The sequence below is a fragment of the Triticum dicoccoides genome, chromosome 3B (assembly GCF_002162155.2).
Source record: "Triticum dicoccoides isolate Atlit2015 ecotype Zavitan chromosome 3B, WEW_v2.0, whole genome shotgun sequence".
NCBI classification, from domain to species: Eukaryota; Viridiplantae; Streptophyta; class Magnoliopsida; order Poales; family Poaceae; genus Triticum; species Triticum dicoccoides.
This window is the reverse complement of record NC_041385.1, coordinates 192,028,198-192,039,544: the sequence shown is the minus strand read 5'-3', so window position 1 is coordinate 192,039,544 and position 11,347 is coordinate 192,028,198.

The following is an 11,347-nucleotide window of genomic DNA, read 5'->3' as shown; positions in this document are numbered from 1 at the left end:
CGTGGACCCTTCGTGGGTGGAGCCCTCCATGGACTCGCGCAGCCGTTACCCTTCGTGGGTTGAAGCCTCCATCAACGTGGATGTACGATAGCACCACCTATCAGAACCACGCCAAAAACATCAGTGTCTCCAATTGCGTTTGCACACTCCAATCCCATCCCATTCTTGCAAGTTGCATGCTTTACTTTCTGCTGCTTATATACTCTTTGCATGCTTGCATGAATTGTGTTAAGATTGCTTGACTTGTGCTAAGTTGATAAAATCTGCCAAGAACTAAAATTGGGAAAAGGTTAAGTTTTTATTTGGTCAAGTAGTCTAATCACCCCGCCCTCTAGACATACTTTCGTCCTACAATCGATATCAGAGCTTTGGTCTCCATTTGCCTTGATTCCATAGCTTCTGGTCATCATAGCCTTGGTTTCACAACCTAGGAGAGTATGGCGTCTAGCTAGGGAACTTACCACTATAGAGGTCCTTACTTTGATGGTACTAATTTTGCTAGTTGGAAGCATAAGATGAAAATGCATATTCTTGGGCATAACCCCGCCGTTTGGGCTATTGTGTGTATTGGCTTGCAAGGTGAATTCTTCGATGGGAGAGAACCAAACCGTGAAGCTACCGCGGAAGAGTTGAAGATGCTGCAATACAACGCTCAAGCTTGTGATATCCTCTTCAACGGATTGTGCCCCGAAGAATTCAACAAAATCAGCCGCCTTGAGAATGCAAAGGAAATTTGGGATACTTTGGTTGATATACACGAAGGTATCGACTCCGTCAAGGAATCCAAATTGGATGTGCTTCAAAGTCAACTTAACAAGTTCAAAATGAAGGATGGTGAAGGTGTCGCTGAAATGTACTCTAGGCTTGCTCTCATCACAAATGAGATTGTCGGCTTAGGAAGTGAAGAGATGGCCGATAAACTCATCATCAAGAAGATCCTAAGAGCCTTGGATGGAAAATATGATACCGTGTGCACATTGATCCAAATGATTCCCAATTACAAAGATCTCAAGCCAACGGAACTCATTGGAAGAATTGTTGCTCATGAGATGTCACTCAAAGATAAGGAAGAGCTTTATAACAAGTCAAGTGGTGCTTACAAAGCCTCATGTGATGCTCCTACATCATCAAGTGAGAAACAAACCTTCAATGAGGAACTGAGCTTAATGGTGAAAAACTTCAACAAGTTCTACAAGAGTAGAAGCAAGGAAAGAAGCTCCAAGTCAAGGTCCTACAATGACAAAAGATCTTCGAGTCATGAACATAATTGCTACAATTGTGGAAGACTCGGACACTACTCCAATGAGTGTATGGCTCCTTACAAAAGGAGAGAAGATTCACCTAAAAGAAGAAATAGAAGAGAAGAATCACCACCAAGAGAGAGAAGGAGTAGAGATGATCATTATGAACGAAGAACCTCCCGGGGAAGCAAGGATTCAGAGAGGAAGGACAAATCATCAAAGAGCTACACAAAGTGAAGACATCAAGCTCATGTTGGTGAATGGGTATCTGGCTCCGACTCCGACCATCACTCCAAGAGAAGCTATCACTCCGACTCCGGATATACTCAAGATGAAGGTGTTTCTGGTCTAGCACTTGTGTCAACCAACTCCTACGACATATTTGACTCACCAAATGAAGGAACTGGAAGATGCTTCATGGCTAAAGGCCCAAAGGTATCACACCCCAAGTATGTTGATTTCAATAGTGATGAAGATGACTTGTTAGGTGATGATGATTTACTTGTTGACAACTCTAGTGACGAATACTATGATGAAACGTCAACTAATCATGCTAATCAAGATAAAATGAATGACAATGATAAGGAGAATATTGAGCGTCTAACTAAAGAACTAAACACTATTAAGTTAGCTCATGAAACTACCTTGGAAGATCATCGAGAACTTTTAAAGACTCATGAGAAGTTACGCTTTGAAAATCTCAACCTTGAGCAAGAGCATGAATTTTTAAAGGCAATCAATGATGATCTTTGCAAGAAAAGTTCTTCTTACATTGCCAAGCGTTTACTCTTATCTACTTACATGCCACAAGTAAAATCTAGCAACAAGAGTAAGAAAGATTCTTCTTCTAGTAGTAACAATAATCATGCTAAATCCAATGTTATTGCTTCTAGTAGTTCTCTTGATTCCACTAATGATTCTCTTAGCCAAGTTACACTTGAGAAAGAAAATAGATTATTGAAGGGAATTATAGAGAAAGGTGTCTACAAGAGCCTTGTCGGAAGTAAGCAATTTGAGGAAATTGTACGCAAGCAAGGAAGGCACCAGAAGAATCAAGGTGTTGGTTTTGAACGAAAGTTCAATGCCAATGGAGTTGAGTGGGAAGAAGATCAATACCCCAAGATGAAGTTTGTTCCCCAACAAGAGAAGCATGATCCTACTTGTTTCCAAGTGACACAAGCTCAAGATGATCTTCCACCACAAGACCACAAGCAAAAAGGCAAGGACAAGCTTCAAGAGGAGATTGATGCATTTGAAGAAGCTCCCAAAGCCTTGGTCAAGTGGGTTCCCAAGACTACATCAAGTTCTACTTCATCAAGTTTCACTACAACCCCAAGGATTCCCATCAAGATGATGTGGATCCCAAAGAAGAAGGACTAGAGAGTTCTTGAGGGTGACTCCGCCAGTATACTTCACTCATATCATTTTGGCAAGGACAAGTGCAATCTACTTCCACATCTTGCACTAGTTCAAGGAGTCACAAACCCTCTTGTTAGTAAGACAAGGGACAAGGTAACCTAATGCTTTCATGGACATCATCTTGTGTGTGCATCACTCTATGTCTATGGATATCCTTGTTTGTTCCTTGTGGGACTAACCCGTGTAGGTACTGAAAGTGCAACTCACTCCAATGGATTGCTCCAAATGATCTTCAAAAAACATTGAGCATCCACATCTTCAACACCTACATGAAGTCATCATCGACAAAACCCAAGGTTAGTTCATCCCTCTTAGGGGGGATCTCACATCTAGGGGGAGCTTTACTCTAAAGAATTGAGCTAAAGTAACTCTAATGGTGCAAACACAACAATGCTTTATGTAAAAGTGGTAACCCCACTTGTGCTTAAACGATGAGTATGACCTATGATCAAATGTTCTCATTTGACTCCCAAGTCAATATACTCATATATAGATTACCTAGTCATCGCCAATTGGCTGATAGATGATAGAATTGGTTGTCCATGCTTTGTCACATATTTCATTTGCCATTTTATTGTGTGAGCATGTCATTTGCATATTTTACTCATTCGAGGACATCCACTTGTTGTTTTGATTGTTTGGTTTCTTTTTCTCTTTTGCCAAGTGGATGGACAAGAATGCCTAAGAACCTTCTCTAGATATCTATGCTTTTCTCGTCTCAAACTCAATTCATGCTACATCACAAAGTTTGATCAAGTCAGATTCAAACCACTCTGTGTGAGGAGCACTCGGAGTCCCTGATTCGTCATAGACTTAAACTTCCAAAACCTCTTTGTGCATTTCGGTCTGACCGAGACATACATTTTTGTCAAACCGAGTTCTCTAAGTTGATCTAGGTTTTCATCTCGGTGTAACTGATTTGAACACTTCAGTCACACCGAGTTGCAGCAACCGCTTGCGATTCTGCAATCTCGGTGCCACCGAGTTGTTCCACTCGGTCACACCGATAGGGTCGGGATATAAATACCCACGGGTGAGATTTTGGAATTTACTTCAAATCCCCTCAGCCCGCGCGTGTCCTGCTCTGCCTCCTCGGGTCTCCAGATCGTCTCCTTGCCTCCAGCAACCTCCCGTCCTTGGATTCTGCCGCCGTCGAGGGTTTCTGCTCCACCGTCGCCGCTGTAGCAAACACCCGCCGTTCTAGGGTATGTGTTCGACCCCTTGTGTTGTCTTTTTAACTCCGATTCCTAGCACAAGGACAATGCCATGATTCTTGACACGAATCAGATTGATCTATCCAGCTAAATCTTCCTTAGGCCTAGTTTGATTCGAAAATTTTAGGGTTAGCTCTCCCAGAACTCATCTCGGACCGACCGAAATGTAGAAATCAGTCTCACCGATTCGTCTTAGGCCATTGCACATGCGTTTTTTGGTCTGACCGAAAATTGCAAATCGGTGTGACCAAGTTCAAGATTCTGTGAAACCCTAGCAATCTCGGTGCCACCGAACTGTGACTCGGTCTAACCGAGTTCACTAGTTTAGGTTCCAGGTGTTGCTTCGGTATCACCGAGTTTGTCAATTTAGTAGCTCCGAGATCATTTCTATAGAGAACTAAAACTAAGTTTTTGACTCAATTTGTTTTGCAAAACCTCTGTACTTTGTGATGCTCACCTACTCTACCTCATCTACAACCTATTCACAGGGTCTGCTAACAGTTTGTCTGCAAGATGTCTGACCAGAGTGACAGCCAGAACAAATCTGAACAACAAGAGCAGTTGAGTGAGGGCACTAGTCCCTCCGGCAGCTATGATGAGGGTAGTAGGAGCACACCTAGTAACTTGCCCAAGGCAGCTACTAGAGCAAGGAATAAGAGAACTTCAGATTCAGAAGATGAAGATTATGTTGCAGCTAAGGATGAGGCCACTTCAAAGAAGAGAGTGGTGAAGATAGAGTTTGGCACTGCTGCATCCAGTAAGCCAGGCATGAACAAGAAGGCACCTGCTAGGAGGATCCCAACCTCCAAGCCAAGAAAAGTTGCCACAGGAGAAACCATGAAATTCACAATTGAATCAGATGAAGGTGAAGTAGCCGGAGATGGCAAGAAGAAGAGGGCAAGAACCACAACAACTAAAGTTCTTGGAAAATCTACTATGGTGAGATCTGATGATGAAGAGGAAGAGGATGCTGCTCCAGCACCTAAAGCACAAAAGCTAATGGGAGGTGCAATTAAGTCAGGGGCTGCTGCTAAGCCCAAATCTGTTCCAAAGCTGCTGCTCCAGCCACCAAGGCTGCACCCAAGAGGAGTACAAGAAACATTCCTGCCGAGGAGAAGAACAAGGCCCCAGTGCCTGAAGTTGAAGAAGAAGAAGCTGAAGCCCAAGTGCTAAGGAAGCTCAGACCAAAGATTCCAGACCACAATGATACACATCTTGTGGCAGAGGACATGAGCATCATGAAGGATGCAGATCTGAGACTTTGGAGGAAAAATGACACATATGCTGTATGAAGGAGAACTGATGTGGATTACAGGTTCCACACTAAGGAAAAGCAAGATTTCTATGAGACTATTCTGCTTGACAAGAAGCCAATAGTATGTGACATGAGATGGGTTGACTAGACATGCATTAGAGAAGATCACTTCCCAGGTGTCTATGATAGCTTCAAGGCTTGTGAAGTGGACAAGTTTGTTGGCCAGAAGCTCACTGAGTGGAATGATGAGCTGATCATGCAATTTTACTCCACTGCTCACTTCTATCCCGATGGCAAAATTGTATGGATGTTAGAAGGTACTAGGTACCAATCCACTGTTGATGAATGGGCCAGATTGATAAATGCCCTAGAAGCTCATGAGGATGACTTGTATGTGTATGCTAAGAAGAAAAAAGACCATAACTCAATGGCAAGTATGTACAAGGAAATTCCTGATATGCAGAGCTGGAAACTCACAAGCTGGGTTCAGTGAAGCACTTATTGTCAGGCTTGCATACAATCAATACCATCCTGAGGCACACTCTTTTGCCCAAGTCTGGAGATCACAGAATGATAAGAGGACATTCCATCAACTTGTTGCACATATTTGATGTTCCTCGGAAGTTCAAAGTAATGAGTTTGATTGTGGAAACAATCAAGAGGACAGCTGCAGATCAGAAGAGGTCTTGTGGGTATGCTCCACAAATTCAGGTGATCATCAACTCCAAGATGGGCACATGCACTTATTTGTTGGACAAGGAGCATTTGCCTCTCAAGCCAGATTTTGAGGATAACACTGTTGTCATGGATGAGGAAGATCCTTCCTCAGTGCAAGCACATGATAAGAGAGAGAAGGCAAGGGCAGAGAAAGCTGCAAAGATGCCAAGTGCTGAAGAGGCATCTCAGATCTTCTTAAAGAGTAAACAAGATCAACTTGGATATCTGATCCAATCCACCTTGAGGATTGAGAAGGGCTTGGCCACCCTGACTCAAAATTAGGAGAGTCTGGAGAGGATCATTGAACAGAAATTCTATGATCTTGATGTCAAAGTAAATTAGATTCAGTCAGTGGTTGAGCAACTCCAGGAGGAAGTAGAGGAGAAGAAAGGCAAGTCTACTACAGATGCTTTCACAAGAGTGCCAAGAGGTCAGAGGTCTACTGCAGTGCCTGTTCCTGATACAGGAGCCACTACATCTGAACCAGCAGCCAAAGCTTCAATGCCACCTCCTGCAGCCACTCCACCAGCTCCAGCTACTTCAATAGAAGCTTTCGTCCTTGGAGTCATCTCTACACCACCTCAAGAAGACCAAGCCTGAGAGACGCATATCACTATGCATATTTTTAACTTTTTGGTAACTTGTTGCCAAAGGGGAAGAAATATGTATAGATCATAGTCTTTGAGAGAGAGTGTGTTGTTTTTGTCTCTCTTTGCACTTTATTTACTTGATACTTTATTGTGTGTTTGCTTGATACATTATGTCTTTTGTGAGATACTTGGATGATCATGTGTTTGATCATATGCTACCTTAATGTGTGATTGAATGATATTATCCCTTATATCCATTTATGATCATTCACTTTGCTTGGTGATGAGTGCATGTTTTCAATTGTTACCATTTTTTAGCGCTCCACCAAGATGTATGTGACATGGAATAGTGACCCATAATCCTAACACATTGTGCATTTGCAGTCCAAAGCAAATTTTAAAATGCACAAATTTAGGGGGAGCTCTTGCTTATCACATACTTCTCAAAGTGATGATGTATTTCAATCTTATTATCATTTGTCGAAGCTTTGATCTATATGTTGTCATCAATTACCAAAAAGGGGGAGATTGAAAGTGCAACTATCCCTGTGTGGTTTTGGTAATGATCAACAACATATAGCTCATTGAACTAATGCCATTTCAAGATAAATATTTCAGGAAAGTTCAATGATTGGCATGGCATGGATTAGGATTGTGGACCCCTCAAAATGCTAAGGACAAAAGATTGGCTCAAGCTCTAAAGTCCAAGACTCTACATTTTCTATTTTTAGTGATCCAAGATCACATTGAGTCTATAGGAAAGACAATACTATTAAAAAGGGATGAGGTGTTGCTTAATGGCTTGGTTGCTCAAAATGCTTAGTGATATGCTCCAAAGCCCTCAACCACTTTCTCATATCCACATATGTCCCAAACCAAAAGTCAAACTCGGCCCCACCGATTTGATCCATCCGGCGCCACCGAGTTCATTTGACATAGCCACTGCTAGAAATCCTAGTCACTTCGGTCTCACTGATAGGGATCTCGGTCTCACCAAGATGGGGTTGCAAACTCTCTGTTTCCTTTTCTAACATTTCGGTCTAGCCGAGATGAGCGATCGGTCTCACCGAGTCTGCAATGCAAACTCTCTGTTTCCTTTTCGTAACGCTTCGGTCCCACCGAGACGAGCGAATTGGTCCCACCGAGTTTGCCTGACCAACTCTGTGGTTAGCTCATTACCAAAGTCGGTCCCACCGAGTTTGTGTAATCGGTCAAACCGAGATTACGTTATGCCCTAACCCTAATGATATCGGTCCCATCGAGATGACATGTCGGTCCCACCAAAATTGCCTAACGGTCACATTATGTACTAAATCGGTCCGACCGAGTTTTCTCATTCGGTCCCACCGAGTTTGGTATATTGTGTGTAATGGTTAGATTTTGTGTGGACGCTATATATATACCCCTCCACCCTCTCCTCATTCGTGAGAAAAGCCATTAGAACATGCCTACACTTCCACTACTCATTTTCTGAGAGAGAGCCACCTACTCATGTGTTGAGACCAAGATATTCCAATCCAGCCATATGAATCTTGATCTCTAGCCTTCCCCAAGTTGCTTTCCACTCAAATCATCTTTCCACAATATCCAATCCTGTGAGAGAGAGTTGAGTGTTGGGGAGACTATCATTTGAAGCACAAGAGCAAGGAGTTCATCATCAACACACCATCTATTACCTTTTGGAGAGTGGTGTCTCCTAGATTGGTTAGGTGTCACTTGGGAGCCTCTGACAAGATTGTGGAGTTGAACCAAGGAGTTTGTAAGGGAAGGGAGATCGCCTACTTCGTGAAGATCTACCCTCGTGAGGCAAGTCCTTCATGGGCGATGGCCATGGTGGGATAGACAAGGTTGCTTCTTCATGGACCCTTCGTGGGTGGATCCCTCCATGGACTTGCGCAGCCATTACCCGTGGTGGGTTGAAGGCTCCATCAACGTGGATGTACGATAGCACCACCTATCGGAACCACGCCAAAAACATTCGTGTCTCCAATTGTGTTTGCACACTCCAATCCATCCATTTACATTCTTGCAAGTTGCATGCTTTACTTTCCGCTGCTTATATACTCTTTGCATGCTTGCATGAATTGTGGTAAGATTGCTTGACTTGTGCTAAGTTGATAAAATTTGCCAAGAACTAAAATTGGGAAAAGGTTAAGTTTTTATTTGGTCAAGTAGTCTAATCACCCCCCCCCTCTAGACATACCTTCGATCCTACATTCGGGCTACTTATATTATCTGGTTATCCTTGATGACTATTCCCATTATGTATGGAATTTTCCTTTGCGGCGAAAGTCGGATGCGCTTTTCACCTTGACGACCTTTTACTCCTATGTCAGCATGCAGTTTGGGCATCCCATTCTTGCTCTTCAGACTAACAATGGAAAAGAGTTCGACAACCTTGCCTTCCGCACTTTTCTGTCGCACCATGGCACAATTTTCCGTGTCACTTGCCCGTATACTTCACAACAAAATGGTCGAGCCGAACACGCCCTTCACACTCTCAATGACTGCGTTCGCATGCTCCTGTTTCATGCCAACATGTCGCCTCGCTTCTGGCCGGATGCACTCGCTACCGCGTCGCTCCTTCTTATTCTCCGGTCATGTCGCCCGTGTTGGAACTACGTGCCTCATCACCACCTCTTCGATACGCCACCCTCTTATGATGGTTTGCGTATTTTTGGGTGTTTATGTTATCCTAGCACTGTCAACCCTTATCCTCATAAACTTGCATCGTGCTCTGTCGCATGCATCTTCATCAGCTACCCTCCCAACTCCAAGGGCTATCGGTGCTACGATCTTATCTCCCATCGCGTGTTCACTTCCTGACATGTTTACTTTGATGAACATGTGTTTCCGTTTCAGGAGGTACCTCCGGCCGTCCCTCCATCGCTGGTTGCTGACGGCGTGGGCTCATCGACCCCTCGCTCGGAGCACTCGTGTGTCGCCCTCGGCCCGTCCCCCGACTTTGAGGCGCGTCACCCACCCGCGGCTACCTCCAGGTCCGATGCTAGGCTTCCCAGCCCCGCGGACCCCTCGACGTCGCCTTCCAGCTTAGCATCACCTGTGGATTCTCTTGCCAGCTCGGTGTCACCGACGGCCTCCGCCGCCTCATCACCGCTGTCACCCGGTGGGTTGGCCCCGCCCATGGACTCGGCTCCTGCGGCACCCTTCTCCGCCAACCCGTCGACCTCGGTCGCTGCCTCGACGCCCTCTGGTGCGTCCTCACCGGTGGCCGCGGGTCCTCCACCACCCGCGGTTAGTCCGGTTACCCACGCTCGTGCGGGTGTCTTTCGACCAAGCTTGCGGTATGCTTTGGATGAGTATGTCCACACGGCACCCACCTCTACGCCATCGCCTTTGTCATCCTCCGTTCGAGCTGCTCTTCGTGACCCGCTTTGGATGGCTGCGATGCAAGAGGAGTTTGACGCCTTGCAGCGCAATCGGACGTGACAACTTGTTCCCCGTCCCCAGCACACTAACGTGATTACCGGGAAGTGGGTCTTCAAACACAAGCTCCGCCCCGATGGTACTCTTGACTCCTATAAAACGCGTTGGGTTGTTCGTGGCTTTCGGCAGCGGCTAGCGTCGACTTCACCGACACTTACGCTCCGGTGGTCAAGCCCGGGATGATCCGCACAGTTCTCCAGCTTACGGTCTCTTGCGCCTGGCCGGTGCACCCGATGGACGTCTCCAACTCCTTCCTTCACGGTCATCTCGAGGAGCAGGTCTTCTGTCAGCAACCAATGGGGTTCGTTGATCCGAAAGATCCTGACCATCTGTGTCTGCTTTCGTGGTCCTTGTATGGGCTCAAGTAGGCCCCTCGCGCCTGGTACCAGCACATCGTGGCGTTTTCTTCACCAGCTTGGGTTCCGCTCTGCACGCTCTGATTCGTCACTGTTTGTCTATCACCAGGGCTACAACACTGCATATCTGCTTCTCTATGTCGACGACATCATCATGGAAGGCATGTACAGCTGGCCTCCTCAGTGAGCTCACAGACCGTCTTCGCGCTGAGTTTGCCATCAAGGGCGTGGGTCCGTTGCACTACTTCCTCGGTGTTGAGGTGGTGCGCCGTTTGGATGGCTTCTTCCTTCACCATCGGAAGTACGCTCATGAGATTCTTGACCGTGCTGGCATGCTTAATTGCAAGCCCACCGCCACGCCTGTTGACACGAAGGCCAAGCTCTCTGCCATGGACGGTTCTCCTTCTTTGGATGCTGCTTTTTACTGGTGCATCGTTGGGGCTCTTTAGTACCTCACCCCCACTCGACCGGAGCTCCAGTATGCAGTTCAGCAGGTGTACCTTCATATGCATGCACCTCGGGACGTTCATTGGGCCGCTGTCAAGCGGATTCTCCGCTATATTTGTGGCACTATGGATCTCGACATCACGTTGCACACCTCCATCGACACCGCCCTCATCGCATACTCCGATGCTGACTGGGCCGGCTGCCCCGACACCCATCGCTCCACTTTGGGCTACTGTGTCTTCCTTGGACCATCACTTATCTCGTGGTCGTCCAAGCGGCAGCCTATGGTCTCCCGTTCCAGCGCTGAGGCTGAGTATCGCGTTGTGGCCAATGTCGTCGCCAAGTGCTCCTGGCTTCCTCAGCTGCTCCAGGAGCTTTCGTGTCCTATCGACAGGGCAACGGTGGTCTACTACGATAACGCCTCGGCCGTCTACCTCTCCGCCAACCCGGTTCATCATCGTCATACCAAGCACATTGAGTTAGATATTCATTTTGTTCGGGATCAGGTGGCTCTTGGCCATATTCGTGGTCTACACGTTCCTACATCCCAACAATTTGCAGATGTCATGACCAAGGGCTTGCCTACGACGTCATTCGAGGTGTTCTGGTCCAGTCTTTGTGTCAGCACTGGCGCCGCTTCGACTGCGCGCGGGGGGGGGGG